We start from the raw sequence: 19,259 nt of genomic DNA, 5'->3' as shown, positions 1-19,259 counted from the left end.
CATTTTGGCATTTATTCTCAAGTTAGTCATCAGATAAATACACTGTTAGTTACTAATGGAACTAACCAAGGTTTGTTTTGGTTTCCTACTACCACTAATATCAGCAGAGTTCAGAAAGTAGTACCCTGCAATAGGAAAATTTTAAGCAAAACTTTATGATGGGGATGCACATTATTTAGAGTAGGAGGTAAATTTGAGAGGACCAAAACCTCTTCTGCTAAGTTAGCATTTATCTGCAGCCCCTCAAGCCTGTGGTCCCAGCCCTGGAGGGGCTCCCCTTTGGCAGTGCTCCAGAAACATCTGTGATTTGGGGAGGAGCAAAAGCTGGAGTGCACAGATGGCACGGGTAGAAAATGATAGGAACAGAGTTTTGGACTTTGTGGTTTGCTTTCACCAGTTCAAGAGCACACAAGTAGCTTCTTCTGCCTCTTTTTTTACATTTCCATGTCTCATAGCAACTCAGTGAGAACAGAAGTATGACCTCTATTTGAATATTTCTTTTTATTGCACAGGAATTATGCTGCCATTAGGGATAGAAGTGCCCTCTTCTGTCCTTATGGACTTGGGCAATCATCATGTGCCCTATTTAAGAAGGTTTTTCTAATAGAGCAGGCGGAAGGGATGGGTGGCCCCAGTCTAGCTTGTTATGCTTTAGAAGTAATATCTCCACTTTGAACCAGAAAGAGAAATTTAAACTTCTTTTAATAGCTTTTCTGTAATTAGATACTGATAGCAATAGCTGAGAAAGTGCTGAATGTTTTCTGTGCATGTGGTTGCAGGCAGGAAACCACTGCTGGTCTGTAGGGTAAGAATGTGTTACAGCCTGAACAGCCATGGCAGAGACCTTGGAAGCACAGAGAGAGAAACAAGAGTTACACCAGAGGACCATGTATTGATCAGGATGAATGCAACCCTGAGAGAAACAGGGCTGAGAGAATTACAAAACCAATACACAAGGTTTAATTGTGCTGATGGAACCATTAGTGTGCTGGCTTGGAGGTGTATATCTTGAAAAGTGGTGAGAATAGCAGGAATCCCTTATTGGAGGGAATTCTATATCTTTATTGATGATAAAGAGAGAATGGACCCTTCCATTTAGCTATTTGCCAATGACTGCTTGGAGCCACAAGTTAGATGTGGATGGCCATTTGTATCAACTGCTGAAAACTGTTCCTAACTTATAACACAGATGAAATTGAGTTTAGATTGTATTTGTGAGCCCATAAGAAAAAAAACCAAAACCTGCTGCTGCTGTGTTGGAATAGTGCATCCTATTCAGGAAAGGTACATGCATAGGTATTGTCTGCTCTCATTAAAAGCAAGAATAATTTAGAATCTAGTCTAAGGTTTTGCTGATAATGTCAAATTGGTCTGGTATCCCACTGCTAAATCTGAATGCAACATCTCATCGAAGTAAAGTCTATTTATGTATCATCAAAAAGGTCCTTTGTGTATTAATTATTTCACAGTTTCTTTTGTGAATGTCTTCTCTCTGAACAACCTGCCAGGAGTATACTTGTGATAAATATCCATTTTTCCCAACTGTAACTACAAGCAAAAATACCAAGGTTTTACTGTAATTAGCTCTCTTTCAGATCTGTGTATAACCTTTTGATTACATTTCTTATTTCATTTTGGTACAGATAATAAATACCATATCCTGTAACACAATTTCCTATAAAAACAGACTGGATGTATTCTTTTTATTTAAGAGTGCAGCCTACCACAATAATTGAATTTAATAGACTGGAGGATTAAAAGCAGTGCTGTGTCTTGATTACAATGGAGTGTTGCTTTCTGAGTTTCAAGGTAGGAGTTGCTTGCCAGGAAAGTGCTTTTGTTCAGCCTCTAAGCCTGGGTGGACCCTGGGGAATCTCAGCTTAAGTGTCTGTGGTGGTTGGTTGGATCTGGACTTGGCATCACTTTCCCCCTTTCCTCCTCAAGCAATACTGGAAATGACCTCCCAGCAAGGGTGGGACTTCCAGGTTCCTATGGAAAGTATTTCCCTCTCTCTCTAGATGTTTTCCCAGCAGCCAGAGTTTTGTTGTGTTTTTTCTCTAAATCCAAAAAACTCCTTAGTCTTTCTGTCATGCATGCTTGGCCCATGAGCTCTTCAATTGTTGAATTTCTCCAGGTACTTTGCATCTAATTCCTTCATCTTTAGGAACGACATTTGGTGGAATCTCGTCCATGGAGCAGTTATCTTCATGAGTGGAGTATTTCAAGTGTAAGATGATATGCAGAGTGTCTCAAGGATTAGAACTAAGGACAGCATAGTCATTTGTCTGAAAAAAACAGCTCCTATATAAATCTGGTAACTCTACTTGGCTTTTTGGATAAATTCAGTTTTTGACTTGACTTCCTTAGATTTCTCTTGATTCTTCCCATACTTTTTAACAATTTAAACCATAAACAAATAATCAGTTTTCTTTTACTTTCTGTACTTGCTTTTTTTTCATTTCTGTTACTAGAAATAATCCCAATTCTTGTGCAACATCTGAAATTCAGAGTGATTCTCAACCTGCCATCCACTGGTTAATTACATATGTAATATGAATTACATACATTTCAATACAGACTGTATTCTCTCAACTTGCATCTGATTTAATTTAATTACCTATTTTTAATGGATTGATAATAATACAAAATAACTGTTTTTATATCTAGATGATGATTATTTCCACTGTATCAGGCACAAAAACTCAGCCTTCAGGAAACTATTAAGACAGAATTTGAGATTTGTCATACCATGGATTCAGACATGAAACAAGAAAAAAGAGTGAAAGGCTCTGCAAAGTTGTGTGAGTGGCAAAAAATTCAAAGTATATTGAAATATTACAAAGCTTTTTGGTTCACAAAGTGCTCATGGTTATCTGCTATATTACATAACTTTAATCTGAGCTGCTTTAGAAAGCAAAAAGGCTCTTTTTTTGTGGCATTAAGCTGTCTGAGTACAGAGGCTGACATTTTGAAAGTAAATGGTAAGTTTGAGTGTCTCAGAAGTCAGTTTAAGATGGCTTAAAGACTTTAAGAAGTTAAGCACCTGCCACGTGAAAAGTAGTCCTTTCTGAGGCCACTAAACTTGGACATCCAAAATCACTATCTATTTCTGAAAATTGTGCTCACTCAATACCTGCATGGCTTATTTGCACGGTGTCCTCTGTTTTAAGCTATTTATAGGCCAAGGAGGACAAGAAGTCTACATGGAACAAGCAAATGCTGGAAGGCAGCATGGCACAGTGCAGAGTTTGGATGAGTTGCCTGATCGTCCCAAAATTGCTACAAGCAATTTTGTAGAGCAAAGAGTTTGCCCCACTTCTAGTTCAGTGTTTTCATACAATGGGTGGTAACACAGCTCACAAAGATTTGTTCATGGCCTTTTTCAGGGATTTTATTTCTGTATGTGATGGTTTTCATAAGGTTTTGGTTTGATGTATAAGCATGTACTTATCAGGAAGAATTAGAAACTTACTGGACTGGGAATTGGGTTGTACTCAAATAGATTTTGGCCTTAGAGCAGGGGGATAGGAAGTCTCAAGTGCTTCTATTTTGGTCGTTGCAGAAATGCCAAATGTGGAGAAACCATAGCAAACAGTGAATAAGGGAACACAGAAGCTAAATACAGTATTCCAGGGAAGAGTCTTTGTAGAGGGAATTCATTCTTGGATCAAATCAGGTTTGCCATTTGATACAGCTTGCTGGGATTTCCAGAAGTAATTAGGTAGTTCCCCTTAATCAAAGGCTGTTATGGAAATGAAGTTGTGATGGGAAGGAGGGAAGATCCTTACAGGTGTGGATAGTTGCTTAAAGAAGAACATGTGTTGGCCCTGTCTTTGCTGAAGTATCAACTGTAATTTGGGTAAAATAATATGTAAAATAGATAAATGCATAAAGGATATTGGTACAGTGATGGTAGATAGCAGTAAGGGATGTTGTTTGCTGCTTTTTGCAGAAGTAAACTTGTGATTTTCTGAAATTATTTCATTGACTGGGCAGAGATGAACCTTACAGAGCTAAGAAACATTGAGCTGTGTCAGTCCAATCTACCAGTAACCTGACAGCCAGCAGATTTAAATCTCTCACACATCTCTGAGCCATTTATTCCCTGCTCACTTAGAGAAATCAGGGAACCTGTCTGATTCAATCCCTCTGACCTGTTAGTGAGGTGCCCAACACAAAACCCTTACAGAAACCTGAGACCAGCTATCCTAATGCTCTGAAAATGTGAATTCTTTGAGAGTAAACTCTGCTGGCTCCAAGGAATTTTGGCTCAGTCTGTCTTTGCTGCTTTGTTGCTGTGGAAATTAAGCCAAGTGACCAGAAAAATTGGCTCCATCATTTTATAGCTATAAATTCCTTAAGACTCAGTCAAATAACTGTGTGGTTTTGAACACCTTAAGCATAACCAAATAGAGGGGAAAACTTTCAGACACATTATGTATGTTCAAGGGATTATCTGAAAGGGAGATTAAAAAGGAATGTGAATTAAGCATTCATATCAGAGCAAGATGGAAGAAAAGCTGCTTCAGATCAGCCTGGCTGGAAGGAAGGAAATAAACCCGAAGTTCTGAAAACTTGATTTTTTGAATTGGATATTAGAGCCATACTTCGCATTACCCAGAGTATTCTGAAATGTTTTCAATTTCCTTATTAAGAGAAAATTCCAAATTTCAATTTCAATTGACAATTTCAATTTCCAAAATAAGAGACAAAGGTATATTCAGAAAATTATTCTGAATATACCTTTGTCTCTTAATTTGTAAGATTATTTTTGTTCAGTTTTGATATTTTTCTGATAGATGAAATCTCTAAACTTTTTAAAGTCAAAAGCCAACTTGAGACTTGTTTTTCTGTATCCCTGAACAACCTTTCTGAAAAATACATTAAATTTACTTACAGTTCCTATAACTTCTGGCTAGGTATTTCAATTATGCTATAGGCATTTGCGGTCTTACTGTATTTACTTTAGAGGTTCAAGTATCAACCTGGGCTTCTGAATTTGTGATAATATACTTAGAAATAGGGCTGGTTTTTTTTTTAATTGGGTCCTTACTAAGAATATTTTTTTTTTTTTTTTTTTTTTTTTTTGAGAGTATCACTCTCAGTAAAAAAATGGAGCTGTGCAGTGCTAGCCATGGGGAAAAACAAAATAACAGATGATTTGTGTTTCAAATTTCATTGTTCTTTCAATCAGAGTAGAGGGCATTAGTATACTGAGAAAATATTTAATCTTTGTGATTTCAGAATACTTTTTTAATATTGGAGCCAACCTCACTTTTGACCAATATCCTTTTTCATATTTAACTGCTGCATCCAAAAGTAATACAATCTATTTCCTCACTGTGTTTTTCTAATCATCCATCCATTCAGTCCACAGACAACACAGCACAAGTACCCTGTTATGGTTGCCACTGGTTTAGTTTGGTTTTTTGTTTTCTTGTTGGCTTTTGCTTTTGCTTTTTTGTTTTTTAAATGAAAGGTTCTTACTAATCCTACTGTCACTTCTGAGTCACTTGGAAATTATTTGACTAACAGAATAAACCATGTATATGTTTAATTCTCATTTTGTTTAGCAGTGGTCTTGGTAATATCTTTCTTAGCAAATCCATACAAAGGTATATAGCTGAAGAGTGACATATTTTAAATTCATTTCAATAACAAGTTAGTCTTTTTCATTATTTCATAATGAAAAACAAGTTCTATAACTAGTTTCTCGGTGACAAAGACTATTTTAAGTACAGTTAACTCTGTGCAGTAAAATTTTGGAATTGTATTATATTAAATAATGTTTTAACTCATTAAAAAAACATAAAAATGTTTGCATGTAATTGTACGAAGAAAAGCAAAAAATACATAAAATATTATGTGAATTTATACTAATATTTTGTTCCTAGATAGGACTTGTACTTTAACATTGTTGTTTCTCTGTCTTGTGAAATTGAAGTTTCAAAAATTCCAAATATAGTACTAATTATGTGAGTTGGAAAAACAGATGCTTTTGAATGTTAATGATGTCATGACATTGAGATTTCTCAGATATTAGTACTGAGAACTTGAGATGTGAGTACTGAGAATTTGTTCACTAAACATTTATTTTCACACTTTGTAGAACTCGATAAATAGGACCTGTGTAAAGCCCCTCAGATCTGTTCATGTTTAAAACCACTCTGTGGACAGGAGTCTAGCTTCAGTTACAAACAGTTGTACAAACTCCAAAATAACCCCAGTGAAATTATTTTGGTAGCACTCATATGTAGCTTCATGCACCCTGGAAAAAAAAAAAGATTTGTATTCTCTGAGAGTCTTCTTAACTTCTTAAATGCCTGTTTAAATACAGTTGATGAGATGGAAAATCAAGTCTAGTATTGGAGACTTCCTGCCATGACAGAACAAATTTTCCCAGTAATTTATTCAAAAGATTGTTCTGAGCTTATATGGGGGCATGTAAAGGAAAAAAGAAAAAAGAAATTCCTAAGATATACTTTTTAAATAATTCATGGAAGGTGAATATCACACTACAAAATGAATTCTAACTCCATGATGTCTGATTTTTCTGAAAATCTGAAATTCTCATTATTGTGCCAATACAGGGGTCAAATGCCATCACTTAATTCTCTGAGGGCTTTTATCCTTTCAGATCAGAGGAGTCCCTGCAGTCTGAATGCCAGTCCCAGGGATGCCAGGCTGGGGAGCTCAGTGCCAGCCTTGGGGCACCTCCTCTCCATCCAGGGGATTCTCCTCTGGCAGCACGGTGGGGAGGGAGAGTTTGTGCTTTAACTGTGCACATGACCCATCAGCTGTGTTTAGTGTTATTGTGCCAACCAAAAGGAAAACGTGGCATGAACAGGGAACAGGAGCTGTACCTTCCCTTGGTGTTGGATAAAGGCATCACCACATCAGTGCTGCTGATCTTTGAGTGCTAATTCAACTTCAGCTATTCCTGCAGGGGAAAATGTGGGAGAAAAGTAAACTGCTGGTTTGAAGGTTGAGCTGAGAGGATGCAATCACCATTTGAGTCAAGGGGAACTGTAAGGAGCCAGTCAGATTGGGATGAGGCAGAGAATGGCTTTCCAGATTTAGAGGAATTTGTTGATGGAACAGTGCATAGTATTATAGCGTTCCTGTGTGGAGGCTCTGTGTGCCATCCACTATTTAGGATTTCTTCTTGGGGATGAGGAGAGCTTTTGAAATTATTTTTGGCAATGGAAAATAACTGCAGAATTTGTCATGAAGGGATGGTGGTAAAAGAAAGATGCATGAAAAACCCCAAAGGAGTAAATGTTGCTGAAATTGTGGGGAGCTCTTCGACCTTTTAGTTTGTTTGAAAAATGCAACAACCTAATGTGTGAAAAACCTAGGAATGCATAGATCCCCACAGAGGCACAGGACGTACTTCAGTCCTTTGGAATTGCCTTTCTGAGAAATGTGTCAATTTATTTTATTTTGTCCAGAGGCAAAGAAAGGTACTGCCTGTAGCAGGTAATCCTGTAGAAATATGATCATCAAAGCATTGCTTATGCTGATTCCTGCTGAGAAATTACAGGAGCAATAGGCTCAGGACTTGCCTAAGTGAGTTTTGCGACTGAAACACATTTAGATGGAAGTGTGGGTCTCCTAAGATGCAATCAGTTTGCCTTCTGGTGTCATGGTTATGTTTGCAGCAGGTTTATAGCTTTGAGATTGCTGTATCTGTTAGGGAACAGATATAAAAGGCATTTCACTGTAATTTGAAGGAACACTTAAGACTCCTGGGGTAAAATCTGGTTTTGGTTGCTAAGTCAAATTTTTAGTAGTACTGTTGAGTAAGTTTTATATTTAAATTCTGATTCCTTGTTTAAGAAAAATTAAAATAATAAATATTCCCGGCAAATGGAGTGTGACTACTGGGATGTGATTATAAAAATAGCAAAGCATTGTATGTTTCCTAGTCTACATTAGATTTGTTAAATTTTGAAGTTGGTTCAAGTTTGGGCTTTCTCCAGCAGGATGAGAAGGAGCCTACATAATTTTCATTTTAGTATAAGACTGATGTAGCAAAGAAGACACTGATTCATGTGCTAGATAGTTCTCCTAGGAAGATTTTTCTTCTGTAAGCTGTAATCACAGAATTCCAAAAATATATACAGGAGTAAGGAGAAAGAGAAAACCAAAGCATAACATTTATTAACTTACATCATAAATCTTAGAGTAATTATATCATCTAAAGAAAACAATTGCTGTTGTAGAGGAAAATATTTCCAGAGGAAAAAATGTTTAAAAAACTTCCACCACATTTAAGTGACCATACTTTATTTTACCCACTCAATTTTAAAAGTTTTATTATTTATTTAAACAAGTGCATGAAACTATATTTTTTTTCCAGTTTTCCCTAGATCCATTGCGTTTGTTGAACAGTAAAAAATAGAGATGTATTTCAGTATGTTGTATTTTAACTTAATTATTCAGGCTTATGTTACAAGGAGGCTGCCATTTTATAGACAGCATGAATCTTGTCAGTATGCTGTTGTAATAACTGCCATCTGACTAAAATTATATATCCTGCCATTAGTTCTGTGATGGCTTTATGAATGTCAGGTTCAGGATTTTTCAGCTGTAAACACCTTGGGAAAGGGATTGTCTTTGCCTTTCTGACTCAGACATCATCCAGAGTTCATATTCCACAGAAGTGACTGGACTAAAACTAGACCCAGAGTTGTGTCAGAACTTTATTTATCTTTATTTCCTCTACTTTTTTAAGGTTGAGGTTTTGTTGATTTTGGGCTTTTTTTGGTGTTGGATTTCTTCCTTTTTTTTTTTTTCCCCCCAGTATATATGTTGTTAAAAAAACAAACAAACAAAAGCAAACACCATAGACTGATAATTTAAAAGCTCCTACTTACTCTTTCTTTTAACATCCAGCACCCTTTTCTCATTTTGAAGATTTATAAATTCCCATTGAAGCATGAAAAATTACCAAGTTAAAGCATGAAGAAAAGCTCCAGACGTGGTTTTAGCAATCAAGATAAACCAATGATGTCAGTGTTTCTTTTTTTTTGTTTTTGAAAATATGTTGGTGCTTTTAACTGTATTACTTTTTGCAGGAAACATATATTTTAAAAAGGCATAAAAGGTTATTTTTAGTTCCGGTAAAAATGGAATTCTTATTCTTATAAATGTAGGAGCATATCTGATCACCAAAACACTCAGAGATATAAAAATTGAAATAGTATTAATTCTATTACTATCTTCCCTTAATCAATCTTGTTTGTCTCCTTGTTTTTGTTTTCTTTCTGAATGCAATACTTCCTACTAAGCTCTTCTTTTTCCTAATCTCAATTAGATTTTTCCCATGGCAGATGAGTTATTTCATGTTTCAATGAATCTTCACTCTAGTTTCAAAGCCCATAATTTTTGGTGCATTTATTATGCAGTTTGTGGGAGAGTATTTCGTTTTAAATGGGGATAAACTCTAGGCTCTGGAATTGCAGACTAATAGGCATTCATTATTATGTGATTAATGCTTCAGTGAAACAAAGTTGTCTTTGATGCTTTCTTTTAAAAGTGTGTGGTCATTCCTATTTGTCATCCCACTGCCACAACTGTGAAGCAGAAATTGATCCTGGGGTATTTTTCTGGGAAAAAGAAACTTAATTGAATGAAGGAAATCCTATTTCCTTCAGAATGTTTTCTAAAAAACTTAGCTTCTAGCTCGTTTCCAAATGCTGGCTCTGATTTCTTCTGTTACCTACTAAAATATTACCTTATTTTCTTTTCAGCTATGACCTTTTAAGTCTTTCACTTTTTTGTTTGTTTTGTTTGATTGTTTAGTTTCTTTTGGTTTTGGGGTTTTTATTTTTTCTTTATTAAATCTTCAGTGCTTAATTTCAGGCTGGTTCTGAGCTTTCCCTGTGGCAATGTTTTGGGTGTGATTCCATCAATCGTCCTTGCTTGTAGCTCTCCCCTCTAGGTGATTTGAAGGTGGCTGCATAAAACAGTGCTCCATAACTTCTGAAGGAGGTCCTGTAATGATGTGTTTTCATGTGGCAAGGACATATTATTTGCCCCAAGTGTGCCAACCAGGATAAGCTACAAAAAGGAAATAGTCCAGTCCCATCTCCCTTTGCCCTTCTTAATCTCTTTTTCCAGCCTTCTTTGCTGTGACTGCACATAGAGACATTATTACCCCTCAGATAACCAGATCAGAAACAGCACAACATGGCATCATCCTCTTCCAAGCCTCTTTTTCTCCTTCTCCTCTTGTTTAAAATCACCAGTGCCTGGCCAACGAGAAGGTGCATTTCATATGTTGGCTGATCAGGGTTATGGAAAGCAAAGTGTATTACTCGTTCTCTTACTGTGTTATGAATATGAAAATATAATTTAAAATATTTGTTATTATTTCACATTCTTCCCCTGCAGGGTTAAACAGAACCATGTTGTGTTCCTGCCCTTAAAACGGGAGTACAAGTAGTGTAGCTCTTTACTTTAGAGCATTTTTCTTTTTTCTGATTGCAATTTCAAACCAAAACTCTTACTAATATATGAAGGTATTGTTCAGAAGACCTCTGAAGGAAAATCCATACTTCATTTAAGCCTCCCTTTCATCAGGACTAGTCAGAGCACTGAGAGCATGGAGGTGTCACTGGGAAAAAGACAGGTAGCCTTGAACTGGGTGGCAAGTGGTTTGTTAGCATTGCTAAGGAGGCAGCTTGGTGTAGGGTGCAGGGTTCTCACTGAAAATGTGCTCCTCTGGCATGAGAGGAGGAAAGATGCAGATTAAGGCTGGAACTAACAAATTTTCAGTTGTGGTTCCTGAAGAAAGGCAAAATGTGATGGTGTTCACAGGGGTTTTAGGATGAGGGAAGAGACGAAGATCTGACTCCATGTTTCAGAAGGCTGATTTATTATTTTATGATATATATTACATTAAAACTAGACTAAAAGAATAGAAGAAAAGGTTTCATCAGAAGGCTAGCTAAGAATAGAACAGGAAAGAATGATAACAAAGGCTTGTGGCTCGGGCTCTGTGTCTGAACCAGCTGACTGTGATTGGCCATTAATTACAAACATCCAAGATGGGCCAATCACAGATGCACCTGTTGCATTCCACAGCAGCAGATAATCATTGTTTACATTTTGTTCCTGAGGCCTCTCAGCTTCTCAGGAGGAAAAATCCTAAGGAAAGGATTTTTCATAAAAGTTGTCTGCAACAGCAAAGCACAGGACTCCTGTGCTCATGATGTGCAGCACAACAACAGCAGGCTGGCTGTTCTCAAGGCATCATCTGCAGCAGCAGCAATAATAACTCACAGGTATTTTCAGATCAGAATATATGGGATAGTCATCTCATTAGCAATCAAGGAAATAATCTCCTAAACACCCATTTCAGAGGACATTTATTGACATAATACCACTCCATATGAAAAAAAAATACATTTAATATCATCTTGCAGAGATGCTGTGTCAGAATTTGTAGATGTTGCTTTGATTTATTTTGTCAGGGAAGGCAGTAAGGTATTAGGAAGAATGAAGGATTAAACATAATATTCATAAATTTCTTCCTCCTATTATGTATTTTCTGGTAGTCAACTTTTTATTTGAGATATAGTGGGGGATTTTTTAAAATAAAATTTTAATTGCTGTCATTCAGATGTGACAAATAGAGGAAGAAACCTATAAATGTCATTGGTTCTGCCTGGCCAGTCAGCTGCCCATGTTCTCTCCAGGTGAATGGGACTAAGTGTAGGGAAGAGGATTAAATGCCTTGGGTTTTGATCAACAGGAAATATCAGAAATAGTGATTGGCCTGGGTAATAAGGCAGATTCCTAATTTCTTGGTTCATATCTGGTATCTGTGGGGACGCTTGGAACAGTATTTGAAGGAAGAGGCACATTTTGATAAACCTGTTAGGTAAAACTTTTATGCAAATTCACTTTCTTTTCTATTCTCAAGAAATTCTCCAGTCCTCTTTCGGCCATTTTATTGAACACGTCCAATAGCTTAGGCATTGGCTGACAACTGATGTAGTTCTTAGCTGTGTTTACTCTAATATTTGAACTTTATTAGTCAGGGTGTCAGGAGGCTGCTGCCAGAGCTTTTGATGAAGACATCTGGATTTATGTTTTTTTTTTTTTAATTTTTCTTTTTATTACTGTCAGCTAAGAACAGAAATATGAGACTCCACTGGCTAGGGGGTACAGCCAGTCAGAATTTTGGTCTGTCCATTCAGCATTTCTTGTGAACCATGTTCTAGTCAGTAGTGAAGCTGAAGGCTCCGAAGGGTAAGGGAGAACTGTGTCCACCTTAGAAATGTTGACATTTTAAATTTGTGTGTAGAGAAATACATATATGTGGAATCAATTATTCAATGTTATAATTGCATATTATTAACAATTGATATTATAATTATAAAACCATAGAATTACTTGGTTTGGAAGAGACACTTAATGGTCATCTGGTCCAGCTCCTCTGCAAGGAGCAGCAAATTCTTCCACTAGATGAGGTTTCTCAGAGCCCATCCAACCTGACCTTGAATGTTTCCAGTAATGGGGCATCCACCACATTTCTGCACAAGCTATTCCACTGTTTCACTGCCCTTATATAAAAAAGTCTTCCTTTATCTAGTTTGAATTTGCTTTCTCTTAGTTTAACACCACTACTCCTTGTCCTATGGCTGGCTACAGGCCATATTCAGCTACATTTTAATAAACTGCCATTCCTCAGTGTGTTCTAGGACATAATTGATACTATTTAATGAGTTTGGTTTAAAAGTCATTTAGAAACTTGGGTATTTTTACCCAAGCTAGTAGTTTTTCTGATTCTTAGACTTTTTTCCTTGATTTTAAACCCAGTTGCTCTAGGCACTATCTAACTTCTGCGTTCTGCTTTCTGAAAAAATTCAAGCAATCAAATTTTGCTCACATCAGTGCTCCTTGTAAACAAATTTTAGGTTTCCACACGTTAGTATGCACACTGGGAGTGGAACTGTATACAGTGCTGTGGTGTTATTTGACACAGAAATAGAAGTGAGTTCCCAAAACCCCCAACCAGAACCTGTCACAGAAACAATTAAATATGCCATTCTTAGCTAGGAAGGTACAGGAAGATGCAATATCTTTGTGTGAATGTGATGAGAGAAAATTGCATTTAAGCTCTGGTCCCAGCCAATAAATCTTACAGCTGCCTAACTTTTCTTGGAATGATGCCGCAGGCAAAGCATACAAGTATCCCAGAAAAGAAAAAAAGTCCCTTAATGTTCTCAAGATTCTCTTTATCTGTTGCTTCACCATAAATTTCAAGTCCTTTCACACAGAGGCTTAGAGCCTTAGGGCTTTTTGTAAAGTTCTAGTGACTGTGTTACACTTATCCCGTAGAGCAAAAAGAAACTGTATCTTGTCACATCTTCCCATTCACATCGCACATTTTAAAGATCAAGTATTCCAATACTCACAGCAATGAGTCACTCTCAATCCACAGTGTGCTTAAAAATTAAGAGAACTTTTGATGTACTCACATAATACATTCAGTTGAACAGTACTTTCCATGAAGTGATAAACTGTGACAAAACTAAGCTACTTCATTAAATAATTATATTTTCATAGCTGTTTATCTGCCTTTGGTTTAACTCAGGTTGTGCCTTAGCCATACTACACTAATGAAGTGATTTCTTTTTTTTTTTTTCATTCTGGTTTAGTAGGCACCTGTAGACCTCTGAACAACCATCTTTGGAAAAGACTATACAAGAAATATGTGCAGGTGTAGAGAGAACTGCAGCTTTGGTAGTGTTCAATATTGCTGAAGGGTCCAGCTGTAAAACTATACATGTGATTTAGGCCTCAGAGCATTTCTTAGTTTTCTACTTGAGATGAGGATGGGAGTTGCTTTATGGCATTCTTTCCCTTTCCCCTCTCCCCAGTTTTCTGTCTGGAGTGGATGCCAATTTAGGCTTTTGGCCAAAACCGTTCCTGGAAGTCAAGAGCTGAGTTCTTTCTTACCAGAAGTGCTCCTACAACAGTTTCTTGATGGTTTTCAAAAGGATGGTTTCTCACTGATAATGTAGCCCCATTTTGCCAGCTAGAGAAGAAGCAGAATGCTTTTACTCAAGTCTGTTGAATTGGGAAGTGTTGACAGACATGGAGACAGTTTCAGGAATATATTGATGGCAACAACTATTGTTATTCTAACTGTGCATATATTAAAGTCAGACAGGGATAAGCCTGAAATGGTTTAGAAGAAGCTTTGTGCCTGCATCAAGGAAGCATCTTTCCTGAGCTTTTGTTGTTCCTGTTGAGAAAAGATGTGAGTGGGACCTTATGGGAAAGGGCAGTTAATATTCCGTGACAGGAAACCTCTGTGTACCATGGTGTTTAAACATCTTTCTCTTCCAGGTTTTCCTAATTGAACATAAAATGTCTTTGAGTAACTACACAAAGAAAAAAAAAACCCAACACATGGAGTTTTAAGCTAAAATTGTGAAAACAGGCAAAAGAATAAAAAAGAGAAGTTTAACAGTGAGTCCTCTGTCATGAACACTCCAAGCAGACAAGCACAATGACAGTCATGGCCTTGGCATTCTGGACAGGTTTGATTTCACTACAAATTTGAGTACTTGCTGTTTTCTAAAGGACAGATATCAGGAATTGATGAGAGTCTGGATGACAGGAAGGCACTTAATCTTCCCAGGTGCCACTGCTGTTGCTGACATTTTTGAACTGCATGCTGGAGTTAGGGTACCATGTGTGTGGTGAACCTTTCTTTTTGCAGCCTCTGTGTTTGCTGGCTGGGATACTGTTTTGCTTGTATTTTTGTACAATTTTGTGTCTTTTGGGCCAGATCTAGTAATTCCAAAACAACTGGGGGGAGGCTGCATGCAGCAGCATCCACATGTTGCACATCACCCCAATGAAGTGGGAGTTGATGCAGGTGTCTGTCACTTTTACTGGAACTGGTGTTCTGTTTGTATCAACTGAACTCATATTTTCCTGGGAAATTTGCAAGATAAATACTTTCTGGTGATAATGAGGTTGTTAAATTCTGCATTTTTTGCATAAAAAGGGTCAGTAATGTAAAATACTTTGAATCAAGTAATGTAATACAATGTTTTGTAATCTTAGTAAATATGCCCTGAATTATAAGTAGTCAAAAAAAATAAATATTAACTGCTCAGGGAACATGTATTCACACAACACCATGTTGGGCAGGTTTAAGAGTTCACCTTTTGTAATTGTTTCAACTAAAATTTGAGCTATTTTATATACTTTGTTGATATAATCAAAATCTCAGCTATTGTACTGATACAATACAAAATTGATTGCACTCTGATATTATGCAAAGCAGTGTTAAAAATGAAGCCTGGCAGGCAAAGTGATCCTTGGCAGCTGCCACCCTGCTCGCTGGTGCCATTCAGCGTCCTAGATATGCTGGAAGTTTGACAAGATGCAGGAGAGAGGGTTTAATTAGGCCACAGTTTCACTAATTCAACTAATCTGTGAGTTGTGCATCAATCACCCCATCACAATGCAGAGAGTCACTCGTTCCTCTGTATCCAGGTTTAGAGCAAATTTGGGGAAGAATCCCCCAAAGGAGCTCCGGTGGGAAAAGCAGATGCAATCGGCCCCTCCCCCCAACTGGTCTGGGAGGAAAAAATACCTCCTTGGAGAAAGGTGGAAAAAACCTGTTTATTACACAATAAAACGAAAACAATATCAAACAATGAGACCCCTTGCCACTCTAAAAGAGATGACAAACTGAGAAAACCCCGGGTTGAAGCTCAGCTCACTCAGTCTTTGATCAGTCCCTCAGTGCTGTAATTGTCGCAGGCCAGGCCTGGCCCGGTGGGCCTCAGTTGCAGCTGCCGGTGCTCCCCTGGGTGTTCAGTCCAGAGCAGTTCCAAGAGGTCCAAAGAAAAAGGAAAAAAAAACCAGTCCAGGGAACTTCTTTGCCTCAGCTAGCTAAAACTAACTAAAAAGCAAAAGAAGAGCTCTGTCCCGCTGTCTGTCCATCCGCAGACAACACAGTCAGGAGCAGGAATGTGGAGGAGTGAGTGCAGTGTCTGAAAACAAACTGCAGCTTCTTCTCTTCTCCCCTTCACTCTCTGGAACACTCCTAAAGTTGCAAAACTTATTATTCAGCATAAACAGAATGAGACAATTGGGGATAAAAGCATCATATAGTCAACCCAGGACACTCTGTCACTCCTGTCTGTTTGGGAAGTGCTCGTGGTCTCATGTGGCTCCAGGCCAGCCCAGGTGTGGGGTTGGGAGGGCTGAGGCCATGGGGCTCCCCAGTTCCTGCCCGCCTGAGAAATGACTCTTTAAGGGTCTCACCTTCTCCTAAATCTGCTTTCTGCTCCAGCTGAGGGAGAAAAGGTTCTCGCTGAAGTGGCTGCTAAGTTACTGTTGTGTGCCCTTTCAACCAGGGCCTACAGGGCAGCCCAAATAATTCACTGTTCTGTGACTCTTCTGGGGATTAAAAAGAAATTAATAAAATATGCACAGTGTCTCCTTCAAGCTTTTCATGAAAAAGGACATTCATTGAAAAATGGACATTGAAGGTCTCGGTGCTGAAGTTGAGAAACTAGGAGCTGTGGATGGTGAATTCAGCTTCAGTTTCATATTTAGATTTTTATCTCAAATCCCATATGAAAACAAACACACACAAAAATCCCCTGAACCCATGACTACAAGTGCTTTTTTGTGTATACATTAATTTCCAGAGAAACCAAGCTGGCTTAGTCCTGTTTGTCCTTCTATATTTTATGCATATTATAACAAAATAGCAGACATCCAGTGTTAAACATCCAAAGCTAAAACAGATTATTCAATGACAGGGGTAGAAACTATGGAGTATGTTATTTCTGCTGACAAGGGAGGATAGGAAAGGTATAAGATGCTTTTCTTTGTGGCCCCCACTGTTAACTTGGATTGTGGTAAGAGCCCTGGACACCTCAGGGAGAACTCTCTTTTCTAAGGCAGTAAGTCCTCTGTGGAGTGGAAGGCAACCACCATGCATTTTATTTTGTTTTAATTTAGAATATATATTAAAACATCTTCTAATGTTGCTGTGTAGCTTTATTTCCTATTACAGGAAGAGAAAATGTGAAGATTTTAATATTCAGAGCTCTCATTATGGTATTTATCCCAGGAAGGGGTGAAAGTGGTACAAAGTCAACTGCTGACATGCACAGAAATCCAGACAACAGGAACACCAGACTCTGTGGCCAGGCTTGTTCACTGAGTATTAAGGAATTTGCTTTCTGCATCCTATATTCTTGGGGGTTTGGGGAACATTTTACAGATAAAACGTTTTGGATAAGTTTTCTCTGTTTGGGGTGTTTGCTTTGTTATTTGAGGGTCTGGCTATGGTTTTTCTGCAAAAATTACTGGCGTTTAGTGACATGTGTCACAGTTACCTGGGATTTTAACTTAAAGTTAAACTACACTGAAATGCAAAACCTTAGAAGTGTTGCCTGTTAAGAACTCCAAGTTGTCATCTTTGGAGATTTTGGATTTGTGTTAGCAGTTGCAGTTTCATCAGCATTATTAATCTGGTTTTAATATTAATGCAACCCAAACAACATAAGTAATTAATTCAGGAAAAAATTATTAAAGAAAAAATAAGTTTGACCTATTACAGGAATTGGGAATATGGCAGAATTTGCTTTAATTAATTTTGTTATATATAGCTGTCGTATGGATGTTGCCAGCTGGTTAATGATCCATCAGAAAACCAATACAGCGGATTGGAAATACCACTAAAGCAGAATATATCTGCAGCAGCAGTAGAAGTAACCAATAGAACACATTTCAAAGCATGTGATCTCCAAAACATTTATTGACCAACTGCTATTGAGCTAGTTCCCTAATTTAGCTTGTGTGCCAATCATCTGCATTTGGTGAAAATTGAGAGAAACATGGAATGCTTTGCTGGAGAGCTATAGCAGATAAGAGTGCATGGCCCACAGGCTGCACAGAAGGGCAGGCTGTAAGGTGTGTGCTAGATCTGGGTGGTTTGATTTTGTTTTGAATTTAATTAATTTTGACATTTTTTTAATTACCGGTACATCTGTTATACATCATTTTATACATGGACTGCAACTGTAGAAGGAATGAACAAATTAAGGTGCTTAAGTCAGTAATTATTGCAAGCGCTGTACTGCTGAACTATGTATTTTTCTGAAGAAGTCAGGGTATAAATGGAAGAAGGTTAAAGCTGTGTAGCTCATATCAGTCTGATTTAAAATGAGCTGTAAGAGAACAAAATACATGTTTTATGCAATTAGCATGAACTTCATGTCACTGCTCAGTTTTGTGCTAACAGAACATACAAGCCTTGCTTAAGGAGGAAGATTGGGAACATTTGGTTAAGAGTTCAAAGTCACTAATTCTCTGAGTGTTAAATAGAGAAACTGTGTTTCTGCTTCCTGATGTGTGTTAAATATTTGGAGAATGAGTTAACCAGATTTATTTTTTCTTGCTAGAACCTACTGTTTTAAATTCAGTGTCACTGAAATACATATGCTATGTGAGAACCAAATGTAGACTGTGTGTTGGCTTATCTGTAGACGTAAGCAGAGGTTGACATTAAAAATCCTCAATAGTTACTGCATGTGAGAGATTATATTATCCACATTTGCAGCAGTGTTCAGATGACTAAATCACACAGCAATATTCAGAATTAATGTAGAGTATCCACGTTTTAGTGTGCCGTGCTCTGCATCTCAGAGAACTGTTTCTGTAGCATTTTTTGTGAATATCTTTTTAACGCCCTGTAATATAAAATCCCGTTCTTCCTGAGGAAATCACTGCTTGTTATTGTTGTAAGTACATCTGTAATAAAATTTTGGAAAAAAAAGCCATAAACATGATCAATCTTATTTCAAAAGGTTGGTCATAAGTCCTTCTAACACATTTTGAGATCAGTGTGTTTTGAGCTTTCATCTTAAGACAAATGCCTGGGCCCAGCTGAATTTCATGTACGTGGGATTCAGTTAAAAAAATAAAGGTAATTCTGCACAAAAATAACTGGATAAGCTATGGTGCAGGGGAGCAAAGTTTTTAAACCCCTGAAAGTTTCATCTCCTAGGATATCTGTCAGGTTCCTGGCTGGATGACTTGAGACATATAGATGCCAGACTTCTCTCTGGCCAACACCATGGTCCTGTCTGCATGACAAGGCCTCTCTGAACCTTTCCGTTGGAAAGGGCTTGTAAGCATCCTTGTGGAGAGGATGGTGGCACTGGCCTTTTGGTTTATAGAGACATGAACTTTTATGCATTTTT

This window comes from Melospiza georgiana, chromosome 2, assembly GCF_028018845.1.
Source record: "Melospiza georgiana isolate bMelGeo1 chromosome 2, bMelGeo1.pri, whole genome shotgun sequence".
NCBI lineage: Eukaryota > Metazoa > Chordata > Aves > Passeriformes > Passerellidae > Melospiza > Melospiza georgiana.
Note: the sequence above shows the minus strand (reverse complement) of the source record.